Raw genomic sequence first — 16,328 nt, 5'->3', positions numbered from 1 at the left:
GTAATATGCTAGTGCAATATGGCCTTTTGGGTTAAAAAAAAAATTCACTCACCTCATTCATTTGCTCACACAGGGTCTATCCGCTCCTCTCTGGATTGAAAAAGACCTGCTGAAGGATCTGCACTTAGCATGATGACTTCACCACGTGATTATGCTGGGAGAGCTTGGTGACATCATCACATTGAGCGCAGGTCCTTCGACAGGACTTTTTTAGTCCTGCGCGAGCAAGTGGATTAGGAAAAATGATTCGTAACCGTGAAGCTCAAGGAAATTTGGCTTCATTTAAAATCCAATTTTTCCCAAAATTCAGACTGAATTCAACCTCGGATGGTTCTATTCACTGAACACTAGTGATAGAGATATGGACTACATTCTTTGATTCAGCTAAGAAAGCTCCCACAGACACTAGCTCTCATACAACACCTTATCTTCTCCAGAGCACAAAGGTTTCATCCTACCGAAGAGAACACGCCTTGCTACGTCATTTATGCTTTTTTGTTGTTAGTGAAAACTCCATTACAAGATGGCGCTTACAGCTAGATATTTACATAGTTCACATACCACAGTTAATAAAACTGTGCACAATGGGCAGATGCTTAGTGTTATCTCTTTTCATATTTTAGCCAATGTAACAATGTCACATGCCTCAGGGGGAGTGCCCCTCTGATGACTTTATACACTGCTGTACTGCCTTTTAATAAATCACAATTTGCTTTGACCCCGGTGTGTGTGTGTGTGTGTGTGTGTGTGTTTTTTATATTTGTGACAGTCCAATACAAGCATTAACCACCTCAGCTCCCCTAGCTTAAACACCCTTAATGACCAGACCACTTTTTACAATTCTGCACTACACTACTTTTACGGTTTATTGCTCGGTCATACAACTTACCACCCAAATGAATTTTACCTCCTTTTCTTCTGACTAATAGAGCTTTCATTTGGTGGTATTTCATTGCTGCTGACATTTTTACTTTTTTTGTTATTAATTGAAATTGACTGAAATTTTTGCAAAGAAATGACATTTTTCACTTTCAGTTGTAAATTTTTTCAAATAAAACTACATTTCTATATTAATTTTTCTCCAAATTTATTGTTCTACATGTCTTTGATAAAAAAATGCAATAAGTGTATATTTATTGGTTTGCGCAAAAGTTATAGCGTTTACAAACTATGGTACAAAAATGTGAATTTCCGCATTTTGAAGCAGCTCTTACTTTCTGAGCACCTGTCATGTTTCCTGAGGTTCTACAATGGCCAAACAGTAAAAACACCCCACAAATGACCCAATTTCGGAAAGTAGACACCCTAAGGTATTCGCTAATGGGCATAGTGAGTTCATCGAAGTTTTTATTTTTTGTCACAAGTTAGCGGAAAATGATGATTTTATTTTTTATTTTTTTTCTTACAAAGTCTCATATTCCACTAACTTGTGACAAAAAATAAAATACCTTGGGGTGTCTTCTTTCCAAAATGGGGTCATTTATGGGGTATTTATACTGCCCTGGCATTTTAGGGGCCCTACTGCGTGAGAAGTAGTTTGAAATCCACATGCCTAAAAAATGCCCTGTGAAATCCTAAAGGTGCTCTTTAGAATTTGGGCCCCTTTGCCAACCTAGGCTGCAAAAAAGTGTCACACATGTGGTATCGCTGTACTCAGGAGAAGTAGGGCAATGTGTTTTGGGGTGTCTTTTTACATATACCCATGCTGGGTGAGAGAAATATCTCTCTAAAAGACAACTTTTCCCATTTTTTTTATACAAAGTTGAGATATTTCTCTCACCCAGCATGGGTATATGTAAAAAGACACCCCAAAACACATTGCCCAACTTCTCTTAAATACGGCGATACCACATGTGTGACACTTATTTGCAGCAAAGGGGCCCAAATTCCTTTTAGGAGGCCATTTTTAGACATTTGGATTCCAGATTTCTTCTCACGCTTTAGGGCCCCTAAAATGCCAGGGCAGTATAAATACCCCACATGTGACCCCATTTTGGAAAGAAGACACCCCAAGGTATTCCATGAGGGGCATGGCGAGTTCATCGTTTGTTTTTTTTTGGCACAAGTTAGCGGAAATTGTTTTTATTTATTTTTTTTTCCTCAAAAAGTCTCCCTTTCCGCTAACTTGGGACAAAAAGTTTAATCTTTCATGGACTCAATATGCCCCTCAGCGAATACCTTGGGGTGTCTTCTTTCCAAAATGGGGTCATTTGTGGGGTGTTTGTACTGCCCTGGCATTTGAGGGTCTCCACAATCATTACATGTATGGCCAGCATTAGGAGTTTCTGCTATTCTCCTTATATTGAGCATACAGGTAATGAGATTATTTTTTTCCCGTTCAGCCTCTGGGCTGAAAGAAAAAATGAACGGCACAGATTTCTTCATTCGCATCGATCAATGTGGATGAAAAAATCTCTGCCAAAAAAAAAAGGAGGGGAAAGGCGTCTGCCAGGACATAGGAGCTCCGCCCAACATCCAAACCCACTCAGCCCATATGCCCTGGCAAACCCGATTTCTCCATTCACATCAATCGATGTGGATGAATAAATCATTGCCGGGATTTTTTTCTTTTTTTTTTTTCTTTTATATATACACAAAGTGTTGAACACCGCCCCTCAGCTCATATGCCTCGGCAAACATATCTTTTTTACTGCAGAGGAGAAATCTCGTCTTGCAGCGCCGCATACACCGACTTTTGTGTAATCTGACAGCAGCGCAATGCTTCTGTCAGAATGCACATCAGTGCTGCAGCTCGTTCATCGGTTGGTCCACCTAGAAGGTAAAAAAAAACAGGCCGCAACGCAATAAATTTATTAACATTAACTTTATATAACATTTGAGCAGAACATTAACTTTTAAAAACTTTTTTGAACTTTTAGAACATTAACTTTTTTGCTTACCTGTGATTTTTGTTTTTGTTTTTTTTACCTTTTATAGGACAAACCTCTCCTTCCCCATGGGACAATGTGCAAATCGCAAATCGCCCAGAGATGTGGCGAAGTACATTATGCACTTTGTCCCAGGTGAAAGGAGAGGTTTGCAGCAGCTGTGAGTGAAAGGGCCCTAATAGCCCTGTGTGCCTGTCCTGTGTAACGCAATCCCTATGCTAAGTGTACCTGTGTGTGGTACTTCCGGAAACACTCCCCTAAGCATAGGGCAGGGTGGTCAGGGCAGTCAGAACAGAAATAGCGGGTGTCATGCCTTATTCCACTCCTGCTACAGACACATTTTTTTCGGGGTGGCGGTTGGTTTAAGGTACCAGAAACGACACTGGGGAAGTGTCGCTCGTGTAGACGGCTCACTACACTGGTGGTTGGGGCCACGGAACCTCCTGGATACAGGAGGTTCTCGATGATCTCTTCCTGAAATTTGAGGAAGGATCTTGTTCTCCCAGCCTTACTGTAGAGAACAAAACTATTGTACATCGCCAATTGAATTAAATATACAGACACCTTCTTATACCAGCGTCTGGTCCTGCGGGAAAGTAAATAAGGAGCCAACATCTGGTCATTGAAGTCCACCCCTCCCATGAGCGAATTATAGTTGTGGACACAGAGGGGCTTTTCAATGACTCCAGTTGCTCATTCAATTTCGATTGTCGTGTCTGCGTGAATGGAGGAGAGCATGTAAACGTCACGCTTGTCTCTCCATTTCACCACGAGCAGTTCTTCGTTACACAAGGCAGCCCTCTCCCCCCTTGCAAGACGGGTGGTAACGAGCCGTTGGGGGAAGCCCCGGCGACTAGGTTGCACGGTGCCACAGCAGCCAATCTGTTTTAAAAACAAATGCCTGAAGAGGGGCACACTTGTGTAAAAATTGTCCACATAAAGATGGTACCCCTTTCCAAATAAGGGTGACACCAAGTCCCAGACTGTCTTCCCACTGCTTCCCAGGTAGTCAGGGCAACCGACCGGCTCCAGGGTCTGATCTTTACCCTCATAGACTCGAAATTTGTGTGTATAGCCTGTGGCCCTTTCACAGAGCTTATACAATTTGACCCCATACCGGGCTTGCTTGCTTGGGATGTATCGTTTGAAGCCAAGGCGCCCGGTAAAATGTATAAGGGACTCGTCTATGCAGATGTTTTGCTCAGGGGTATACAAATCTGCAAATTTGGTGTTAAAGTGGTCTATGAGGGGCCGAATTTTGTGGAGCTGGTCAAAAGCTGGGTGGCCTCTGGGACGAGAGCTGCTGTTGTCACTAAAGTGCAGGAAACGCAGGATGGTCTCAAATCGTGTCCTGGACATGGCAGCAGAGAACATGGGCATGTGATGAATTGGGTTCGTGGACCAATATGACCGCAATTCATGCTTTTTTGTCAGGCCCATGTTGAGGAGAAGGACCAGAAAATTTTAAATTCGGAAACTTGGACGGGTTTCCACCGGAAAGACTGGGCATAAAAGCTTCCCGGGTTGGCGGCTATAAATTGAGTGGCATACCGATTTGTTTCTGCCACGACTAAGGGTCCATTCACACGTCCGTTGTTTCTTTCCTGATCTGTTCCATTTTTTGCGGAACAGATCTGGACCAGATCTGTACCCATTCTTTTTCAATGGGTCCTGAAAAAAATCGGACATCTCAATGTCAGATTTTTTTTCAGGACCCATTGAAAATGAATGGGTACAGATCTGGTCCAGATCTGTTCCGCAAAAAACGGAACAGATCAGGAAAGAAACAACGGACGTGTGAATGGACCCTTAGTCGTGGCAGAAACAAATCGGTATGCCACTCAATTTATAGCCGCCAACCCGGGAAGCTTTTATGCCCAGTCTTTCCGGTGGAAACCCGTCCAAGAGCTCCGCAGTCAAGAACAGCTCAAAAAACCCCAGTGCCGATCCGATCTGAGCTGTCTCAACCCGAACTCCAGACTGGGCGGTGAAAGGGGGAACTACTGGTGCGGCTGAAGTTTGGGGCTGCCAATCAGGGTTTGCCAGCACCTCAGGGACTCTAGGGGCTCTACGGGCCTGTCTGTCCGGTGGCTGCGACGGGGAAACTACTGCACGTGCCACCGTACCAGCTTTAACTGCTCTTCTGGTGCTCGCCACTTCACCATGTTGTACGGCAGTGCTGGTACTAGGTCCAGGGAGGGCTGCGCTGCTGGTGCATGCCTCACCACGTAATCCAACAGCGCCAGCCCCACTCTGCTGCCCTTGAAGCGAATCCTGCACAACCTGTGGTCTAGCAACACGGGGCTAGGTACGCCTGGTGGTATCAGGGACCTCAACCTCCTCGTCCGAACTTTGGGTCAGACTGCCACTGCTTTCTACAGGTTCGTATTCTGACCCACTGGATTCGTCAGATGAGGGTTCCCATTCCTCATCCGACTGGGTCAGAATCCTGTAGGCCTCTTCAGAAGAATACCCCTTCCTTGCCATTTGGTCAACTAAATTTAGGGGGTATTCCCTGAGACTACCCAAGAAAAAAAGCAAGCCTGTCTTACAAATGGGAGGCTAGGGAAGTACTGGAAGCCTCTGCGATTGATAAAAAATATCAAAACAGATTTATTTTTTATCGCCGCAGCGCTTGTAAAGTGATTGTGCAGTGATAAAAAAAATCTAGATATTTTGTCACTGCGGCGGGGCGGGCGTGGGTGAACGCACGTGTGGGCGACCGATCAGGCCTGATCGGGCAAACACTGCGTTTTGGGTGGAGGTAGAGCTAAGGTGACACTAATACTATTATAGATCTGACTGTGATCAGTTCTGATCACTTACAGATACTATAAAAGTACAAATGCTGATTAGCGATACGCTAATCAGCGAATCAGTGACTGCGGTGCGGTGGGCTGGGCGCTAACTGCGATACATATGTTTTTTTAATGAAAATAATTATATTAAAATTTTTATTGTTTATACGTAAAATTGGGGGGGAAGGGGGGGCACTTGAACTTTTAATATATTTTTTTCCTTTTTCAGTAATAACTTCTAACCCCCTTAGGGAGCCAGAACCTGAGGTATTTGGATCACTTGTCCTATTCACCCTAGTAGAGATCTATTAGGGTGAATGGCATTATACTCCCACACCTCAGCGCCGCCTCCGAAATCGTCCGCTCTCCTCAGCCAGATCCCACGCGTGCGCACTAGTTATAACCTGATGCGCATGTGCGGACTCCTGGCAGCGGCCTCGTTGAGCGAAGTGCGCATGCGCCGGCCAGCGCACTTCTCTCAAACCTGCCTTGACCGCCCTATTGCAGCCATCCAACCTCTTACAGCCGGGCGCAAAGCTGTTCGGAGGTTCGGAGCGCACAGGCTGCTTTTCTACAGAGGCTCCCTTTTGATCTATTTCTAGTTATACCTAGTGCGCACGCGCGGGATCTGGCTGAGGAGAGCGGACGATTTCGGAGGCGGCGCTGAGGTGAGGGAGGCGGCGATGAGGTGAGGTAGGCGGCTCTATTGAAAGGGAGGGCGGCTGCAGCCGGGCACCCTGCATGATGAGACGTCTCCTTGGACACATTTGGTACGTGAGTGACAGGTTATAAAAACCTGTTTTATATGCTAATAGAGCCACAGGCACATTTAATAAGGTCAGTTTCGGATTCAGGGTATTAGTAGGGACCTGGCCATATGATTAGGTTATAGGCCTCAAATCTCATGACAGAATCCCTTTAACGATAAATTGGGACAAATCTCTGATTCTCCCACTTGATCCTCCCTCGCCACAGTTCAATCTTACCAATACCCAATTACAGATGACCAGTAGTTTTAAATATTTAGGACTTATGATAACAGCAAGGCCATCAGAATATGTGAAAAGGAATGTAGACCCCCTGATTTCTAAATTTGTTGAGAAAACTAATACATGGTGCAAACTGCCTCTCTCTGTCATTAGCCGTAGCAACTAAAAAAATATCATTGATGCCCCAATTGCTCTATGTGATACATAATTCCCCTATATGGATCCCCCAGCGTATATTTTACAAAATACTAAGTATCTTTCGCTCCTTGATCTGGAAGAAACAACAACCTAGAATCCGAATGGAAACGCTTCAGAAAGGCAAAGAGGAAGGTGGCCTTTCAATCCCCAATCCATGGCTATACTTCATGGCTGGACAGTTACAACACCTTAGAGGATGGGGATAACATATACAGCCAGACCCCTCTGCCAGAATTGCCTCTGTAGTCATGAAACAGAAAACACCTATTACATTAGCGGACCTGGGAAGACCGCAGTCTTACGCTGGGAACTGCCCTACAATTACATTAATAACGAAGGTCTGGTTGAAATTTAAAGAATTTATAGGCCTGGTAGGGTTTAACTATTACACACCGTTATGGCGTAACCCTCAACTACCAGAAATGTTTAGATTTGAGGGCTTTTCCCCTTGGGAAGACAAAGGTATTTTATTTTTATATCAAGTAGCTACAGGAGGAATTTGGACTACCTAGAACCACGTTCTTCCAATATCTGCAGTTTAGACATGCTTTTCGGGAGCAATGTAAGGAGGGTTTGCAACTGTCCGCCTCCCCCTCTATTGTGAAACAGTTATTAGGCGGTAGCACCGCTAAGGGTCTGATATCACTGCTATATAAACATCTATTTCAGAAATGTACTACATCGGACACCTGTCTGTTAGGAGAAAGTGGGAGCAAGACATGGGTGAGATCTCCCAGGAGCAGTGGGACGATGTTCTGGCCCTGACCCCCTAGTCTCACGCTTAGTGAATCCCAAAGATTGTCTCAGTTATATCTGATTCACAGAGTATATAGAACCCCAAAATTCCTATTTAAGATATGATGGCGCTTAGACTCAACCTACCCCCGCTGTGGAGGAACAGAGGCATCATTAATACACATGTTCTGGGATTGCATGAAATTGGGGGAGTTTTGGGAGGAGGTGATAAAGATCATAACAAGGGCATCTCAAATACAGATACCTAGAGATCCCAAACTCTGTGTACTGGGCACTTTAGACTCCCGGGGAGTGGATGATAAGAAATATCTGTGTATCCAAAGAATGCTCTTCCAGGCTAGAGTCTTAATTGCCAAACACTGGATACAGGAGAAGCCTCCCACCAGGCAGGAATATATAAATAGATTAAATACAGTTTTACGATTTGAAAGAGGGGTGTACATGAAGAGGAGATGCCCAGGTAAATTCATGTCAATATGGCAGGGTTGGTTTGCAGTTCCCGGTATGGCATCTGTGGCTCTAATGAGGGATTGTCTGAGGGGGCAATTGTCCCTGTCGGGGCAGCTGACATAGCACATGGCATTTTCCGATATAGGCACTCTTATGCGGAATTATCCTTTCGAAAGGCCTATCATATCATAACATTCAGTCTCTTGTTAGCCATGAGGGGGGTGGTGTGGTGGTCTCTCCGTAGGGTTCGGGGGAGGGGGGGGGGGGGGTTATTTGTACTAGAAATTTATTATGTCGCTCTATTTTTCAGTTTTTTCTGTATTTTCATTTACAAATATTGTGACAATAGCACTTCTACATGGAGTACATGATTGATATCATGGAGAATTGTACTCTCTCTAAATGCTGTATTTTCAGAAGAACTGTACTCTTTGCAAATGCTGTATTTTCAAAAATATTGTACTTTCTTCAAATGTTATTCTTTCAGAAAACTTTATTTTAATAAAAATTATATTTGATAAAAAAAAGAATATTGCACATGAATTGCACATGCACAGTGAAGCACGTTTATCAGTATTTATCAGTTTACAAGACATTAAGCCCGTTATAATAATGGGCGCTAGAACAGTAGTACAGAAACATTAGGTTTCTGGTGGCTAAGATGGCTGGCACTGACTGATGGTTGAGACGGCTGGCACCGACTGGTGGCTGAGACTGTGGGCACTGTGACTGAGACGGCTGGCACTGACTGGTGGTGCTGATACTGCGGCTGTGACTATTGACTGCGGCTTATTGCTGAGATGGCTGTCACTGACTGGTGGTGCTGAGACTGCTGGCACTGTGACTGGTGGCACTGACTGATGGCTGAGACGACTGGCACTGACTGATGGTGCTGAGACAGCTGGCACTGTGACTGGTGGCACTTACTTATGGCTGAGACGACTGGCACTGACTGATGGCTGAGATGGCTGGCACCGACTGATGGCGAAAAAACGGCTTGCACTGACTGGTGGCTGAGACGACTGGCACTGACTGCTGGCACTGACTGGTGGTGCTGAGACTGCGGCTGTGACTGTTGACTGCGGCTAATTGCTGAGGCGGCTGTCATTGGCTGGTGGTGCTGAGACTGCTGGCACTGTGACTGGTGGCTGGTGGCACTCACTGATGGCTGAGACGACTGGCACTGACTGCTGGCACTGACTGGTGGTGCTGAGACTGCGGCTGTGACTGTTGACTGCGGCTAATTGCTGAGACGGCTGTCACTGACTAATGGTGCTGAGACTGCTGGCACTGTGACTGGTGGCTCTTACTGATGGCTGAGACGACTGGCACCAACTGGTGGCTGAGACGACTGGCACCAACTGGTGGCTGAGACGACTGGCACCAACTGGTGGCTGAGACGGCTGGCACCGACTGATGGCGTAAACGGCTGGCACTGACTGGTGGCTGAGACGGCTGGCACTGACTGGTGGCTGAGACGGCTTGCACCGACTGGTGGCTGAGACGGCTGGCACTGACTGGTAGCTGAGACGGCTTGCACCGACTGGTGGCTGAGACGACTGGCACCGACTGGTGGCTGAGACGACTGGCACCGACTGGTGGCTGAGACGACTGGCACCGACTGGTGGCTGAGACTGCAGGCACTGTGACTGGTGGCTAGGATGGCTGGCACAGACTGGTGGTGCTGAGACTGCTGGCACTGTGACTGGTGGCTGTGGCTGGTGGCACTGACTGATGGCTGAGACAGCTGGCACTGACTGCTGATACGGCTGGCACTGACTGGTGGCTGAGACAACTGGCACCGACTGGTGGCCTGGATGGCTGGCACCGAGACGACTGGCACTGACCGGTGGCTGAGACGGCTGGCACTGACTGATGGCTGACTGATGGCACTGACTGCTGAGATGGCTGGCACCGACTGGTGGTGCCGCCGAGATGGCTGGCACTGACTGATGGCTGAGATGGCTGGCACTGACTGGTGGCTGAGACTGCAGGCACTGTGACTGGTGGCTAGGATGGCTGACACTGACTGGTGGTGCTGAGACTGCGGCTGTGGCTGAGATTGTTGACTGCGGCTAATTGCAGAGATGGCTGGCACAAACTGGTGGTGCTGAGACTGCTGGCACTGTGACTGGTGGCTGGTGGCACTGACTAATGGCTGAGACAGCTGGCACTGACTGCTGGCACTGACTGATGGCTGAGACGACTGGCACTGACTGATGGTACTGAGACTGCTGGCACTGTGACTGGTGGCACTGACTGATAGCTGATACGACTGGCACTGACTGGTGGCTGAGACTACTGGCTGAGACTGCGGGCACTGTGACTTGTGGCTGAGACAGCTGGCATTGACTGCTAGCACTGACTGGTGGTGCTGAGACTGCCGGCACTATTACTGGTGGCAGTCACTGATGGCTGAGATGGCTGGCACTGACTGGTGGTGCTGAGACCACTGGCAGCAACTGGTGGCTAATACTGCTGGCAGCAGCAGCTGCTGTGTGTGTGTCTGTGTGTAATGGCGGTGCTTCTGTTTCATGTAATGGCGGCGCTCAAACTGACACAGCACACAATAATAACGGCGTACTGCTGTGGGCGGTCCAGGAGAACTGAGTTGCGCCGTGTGTTTATTGGCCGGTGCAATTGTGGGCAGTAGGGGGGCGTGTGGGGCGGCTTTGATAGGACAGCTGTGGGTGGTCCAGGAGGCCTGAGGTGCGCCGAGTTTTCATTGGCCAGTGCGCGCTGATGTGGGCGGTCTGGGCGGTGTGTGTTGCGCTGTGATTCTATTGGCCGGTGCGCCGCGCATGCAAACTTTGTAATCGGCACACACGCACGGACACAGTGCAGGCACACAGGGCTTTTATTAGGTAGCATTAATAGGTATTATATATCTATATAGATTTTTTACATATAATCTGAATTTTATAATTTCATCCTTTTTTACTTTTATTCTGGTTAACATGAATTTTGTTTTTTTGTTTTCGTTTTTTCCTTCCTGCCTGATCCATAACTTTTTACTTTTTCTTTTCACACAGCCTTATTATGTCTTATGTTGTACCTTATTATGACATGTTGTACTTTTTAATAGCACATTGTAAAAAAAAATTATTTTTCATTTTGATAGTTCAGACATTTTTGGACTTGAAGATACCCTTTATGTTTAATTTTATTATTGTTTCTTATATGTAAAAATAGAAAAGGGGGTGTTTTGAATTATTTATATTTGTATTTTTTAGGAGACCTGAACTGCGATTTTCTGATCTCTGGTACTAGGATTGTGACAGGCTGCAGATGAAGCTGTGTCTCAGGTTAAGGCCATATTCACACAAATGTGTGCCGGCCGTGTCCGTGCTGTGGACCGTAATTTTCGGTCCACAATGCACAGGCACCATCTGTGTTCCCACCGTCTGCAGATGCGGACCCGTTCAAAAGTAACACGTGCACTACTTATTTATGTTTTGGAAGCATGGAGAGAAATCCCACGGAAACACTCCGTAGTGCATCTGTGGGTTTTCAATCTGTGCCTCTGTTCTGGACCCATTGAAGTGACACGGCCATTGCTGTTTTTGTGGTTTGCAAATTGCGGATCTACAAAATGCGGATACCAGACGTGTGCATTCCGCAATTTGGAGAAGTGTCCCATCTTTGTCCGTAATGCGGACAAGAATAGGACATGTTCTATTTTGTTAAGGGGCCGAGGATGTTTTGTCCACTGAAGTGAATGGGTCCGCATCCGATCCACAAAAATTATGGTTGCGTTGCCGACCAAAAATACGTTCATGTGCATGAGCCCTACGCCTCGGAGGTCCTCCATAGAGCAAGTTGAATCTAGCTGGTTCACTACTGGATTGAATAGTACGGAGTAGCTGAAGGCAGGTTAATCAATTCTGGGCAGGCGGTAGTTGCTTCAGGGAGGTTCTCCATACAGCAACTCCATTCTAGCTGGTTCAGTCCCCCGCCACATTATAATGTGTCCTTTTTTGAGTCCAGAGAGAAACAAACCAGGCTGTTGTAGTGAGCTTTATTTATTTTTATATAAGGAGATATATAACGCGAGTTTGACCGCGACGCGTGGTTGATTAAGTGTGTGACTTAAGATTAAGTGACTTTAGATTCAGGGACTTCAGTGGGGGACTGCAATTAGCCTGTTTCTTATTACTACATTGTATTGTATTTTTTGCTTTTGTGGTGTAATCCCCATTTAGTATGTGTTGCACAATTGACAACGTAGTCCAGTGCACATCTTGCATGATGTATGCAGTCCTGGAACAGCCGTTCCAGGGTGTATTTCTTTGTTCAAGATGTGAGCAAATTACCCGTTTGGAATCGCTAATCGAGTCTCTAAACGGACAAGTTGCAACACTGAGAGGCATTGACAATTTGCAAAAGAGTTTGCTTCTCACCGAGCAAGCACTCTTTGGGGTAGATGAGGGGGAGGGTGACAGAGAGGAGGCTGAGGAAAGTGAGGTAGCTAGCTGGGTAACAGTTAGAAAGCGGGGTAGAGGGAAGCGTGCCAGGGAGGCTAGCCCTGATCTGACACACCCCAACAAGTTTGCACGTTTGGCAGATGAGGGACATATCAGTCCAGGGACGGCACTGCCGCAGCCGGACACTTCCTCTGCCAGTCAGGGGAATGTCAGCTCCGGTAAGCAGGGGACCAGGAGAGCAGGGCAGGCCAGACAGGTGCTGGTAGTGGGAGACTCCATTATTAGGGGAACAGATAGGGAAATCTGTCACAAAGACCGTGATCGCCGACCAGTGTGCTGTCTTCCTGGCGCTAGAGTTCGACACATCGCGGATCGGGTTGACAGATTACTGGGAGGGGCTGGAGAAGATCCAGCGGTCATGGTCCATATCGGAACCAATGACAAAGTTAGGGGTAGGTGGAGAGTCCTTAAAAATGATTTTAGGGATTTAGGTCAAAAGCTTAGGGCAAGGACCTCAAAGGTAGTATTTTCCGAAATACTACCTGTACCACGGGCCACACAAGAAAGGCAGCGGGAGATTAGGGAAATTAACAAGTGGCTCAAGAACTGGTGTAGGATGGAGGGGTGTGGGTTCCTGGAGAACTGGGCCGACTTCTCTGTCGGCTACAGGCTCTATCGTAGGGACGGGCTGCACCTCAATGGGGAAGGGGCAGCTGTGTTGGGGAAGAAGATGGCTAGAAGGTTGGAGGAGTGTTTAAACTAGGGACTGGGGGGGAGGGTAATTACACTATAGAAGGGGAAGATAGTGCAGATAGAGACCGGGGGCAAGGTAGTGGGACTGGGGGAGGAATGGAAGGAGGGACTAGAACAGTTCAGAAGGAAAGGTGTAGGGTAAAAAATATACATAAACCTCTCAAATGTATGTATACTAATGCCAGAAGCCTGACTAATAAAACTGGTGAACTGGAATTAGTGATGTGTGAGGAGGACTATGACATAGTGGGAATAACTGAGACATGGCTGGATGATAGCTATGACTGGGCGGTTAATGTACAAGGCTACAGTCTGTTTAGAAAGGATCGTCAAAACCGGAGAGTGGGAGGGGTCTGCCTTTATATAAAGTCCTGTCTAAAGCCCACATTCCGTGAAGATAAAAGTGAGGGACATGAACATGTGGAGTCACTGTGGGTAGAGATACATGGAGCTAAAAACAACAATAAATTACTAATAGGAGTTTACTATAAACCACCTAATATACCAGAGTCCACAGAAAATCTACTACTAAACGAGATAGACGAGGCGGCAAATCATAATGAGGTGGTTATTATGGGGGACTTCAACTACCCAGATATAGACTGGGAAACTGAAACTTGTATATCTCATAAACGAAACAGGTTCTTCGCAATAACCAAAGACAATTATCTCTCCCAACTGGATCAGGACCCGACTAGAGGGACGGCCATACTGGACTTAGTATTAACCAATAGACCTGACAGAACAACAAACGTGCAGGTTGGGGGACACCTGGGAAATAGTGACCATAAAGTAATAACCTTCCAATTATCATTCAAAAGAGCGTTTCTACAGGGAGGAACAAAAATACCAAACTTCAAAAAAGCTAAATTTAGCCAACTAAGAGAGGCCATGGGCCTAACTAACTGGGACAAAGTCCTCAAAAATAAAAATACAACCACAAAATGAGATATCTTTAAAAACATCCTAAAATCTTACATACCGTACATACCGTATGGGAATAAAAGGTTAAGGAACAAAAAGAAACCAATGTGGATAAACAGAACTGTAAAGAAAGCAATAAATGACAAAAAGAATGCATATAAAACACTAAAACAGGAGGGTAGCACGGAAGCACTGAAAAACGATAAGGAAAAAAATAGAACATGTAAAAAACAAATAAAAGCGGCCAAACTAGAGACCGAGAGATTAATTGCCAAAGAGAGTAAAACTAACCCTAAAATGTTCTTCAATTATATAAATATTAAAAAGTATAAATCTGAAGGTGTCGGCCCTTTAAAGAGTAATGAGGGGGGATTCGCAGAGAGCGACGAGGAGAAAGCAAAGCTGTTAAATATTTTTTTCTCCAGTGTATTCACTGAGGAATATAAACTGTCAGATGAAATGCTGAATGTAAAAATAAATTCCCCATTAAAAGTGTCCTGTCTGACCCAGGAAGAAGTACAACAGCGACTTAAAAAGATCAAAATAGACAAATCGCCAGGACCGGATGGCATACACCCCCGTATCCTAAGGGAATTAAGTAATGTCATAGCCAGATCCTTATTTCTGATATTTGCGGACTCTATACTGACAGGGAATGTCCCACAGGATTGGCGCATGGCAAATGTGGTGCCAATATTCAAAAAGGGTCCAAAAACAGAGCCTGGAAACTATAGGCCGGTAAGTTTAACATCTGTTGTGGGTAAATTGTTTGAAGGTTTTCTGAGAGATGCTATCTTAGAGCATCTCAACGGAAATAAGCAAATAACGCCATATCAGCATGGCTTCGTGAGGGATCGGTCATGTCAAACTAATTTAATCAGTTTCTATGAGGAGGTAAGTTCTAGACTTGACAGCGGCGAATCAATGGATGTCGTATATCTGGACTTCTCCAAAGCATTTGACACTGTACTGCATAAAAGGTTAGTATATAAAATGAGAATGCTCGGACTGGGAGAAAACGTCTGTATGTGGGTAAGTAACTGGCTGAGTGATAGAAAACAGAGGGTGGTTATTAACGGTACACATTCAGATTGGGTCACTGTCACTAGTGGGGTACCTCAGGGGTCAGTATTGGGCCCTATTCTCTTCAATATATTTATTAATGATCTTGTAGAAGGCTTGCATAGTAAAATATCAATTTTCGCAGATGACACTAAACTGTGTAAAGTAATTAACACTGAAGAGGACAGTATACTACTACAGAGGGATCTGGATAGACTGGAGGCTTGGGCAGATAAGGGGCAGATGAGGTTTAACACTGACAAATGTAAAGTTATGCACATGGGAAGAAATAATGCAAGTCACCCGTACATACTAAATGGTAAAACACTCGGTAACACTGACAAGGAAAAGGATCTAGGAATTTTAATAAACAGCAAACTAAGCTGCAAAAACCAGTGTCAGGCAGCTGCTGCCAAGGCCAATAAGATAATGGGTTGCATCAAAAGGGGCATAGATGCCCGTGATATGAACATAGTCCTACCACTTTACAAATCATTAGTCAGACCACACATGGAGTACTGTGTACAGTTCTGGGCTCCTGTAAACAAGGCAGACATAGCAGAGCTGGAGAGGGTTCAGAGGAGGGCAACTAAAGTAATAACTGGAATGGGGCAACTACAGTACCCTGAAAGATTATCAAAATTAGGGTTATTCACTTTAGAAAAAAGACGACTGAGGGGAGATCTAATTAATATGTATAAATATATCAGGGGTCAGTACAGAGATCTATCCCATCAGCTATTTATCCCCAGGACTGTGACTGTGACGAGGGGACATCCTCTGCGTCTGGAGGAAAGAAGGTTTGTACACAAACATAGAAGAGGATTCTTTACGGTAAGAGCAGTGAGACTATGGAACTCTCTGCCTGAGGAGGTGGTGATGGTGAGTACAATAAAGGAATTCAAGAGGAGCCTGGACGTATTTCTGGAGCTTAATAATATTACAGGCTATAGCTACTAGAGAGGGGTCGTTGATCCAGGAAGTTATCTGATTGCCTGAATGGAGTCGGGAAGGAATTTTTTATTCCCCTAAAGTGGGGAAAATTGGCTTCTACCTCACAGGGTTTTTTTGCCTTCCTCTGGATCA

The 16,328-nt window shown here is 45.6% G+C and overlaps 1 protein-coding gene across 7 annotated transcripts in view; it reads left to right on the top strand.

Moving 5' to 3' along the window:
* Positions 1 to 16,328, top strand: part of LOC120999536 (zinc finger protein OZF-like) — a 2,085,412-nt gene that overhangs the window by 224,246 nt on the left and 1,844,838 nt on the right. The window lies entirely within an intron of this gene.

This window comes from Bufo bufo, chromosome 4 (assembly GCF_905171765.1).
Source record: "Bufo bufo chromosome 4, aBufBuf1.1, whole genome shotgun sequence".
Taxonomy (NCBI): domain Eukaryota; kingdom Metazoa; phylum Chordata; class Amphibia; order Anura; family Bufonidae; genus Bufo; species Bufo bufo.
This window is presented reverse-complemented; position numbering and strand designations above follow the sequence as displayed.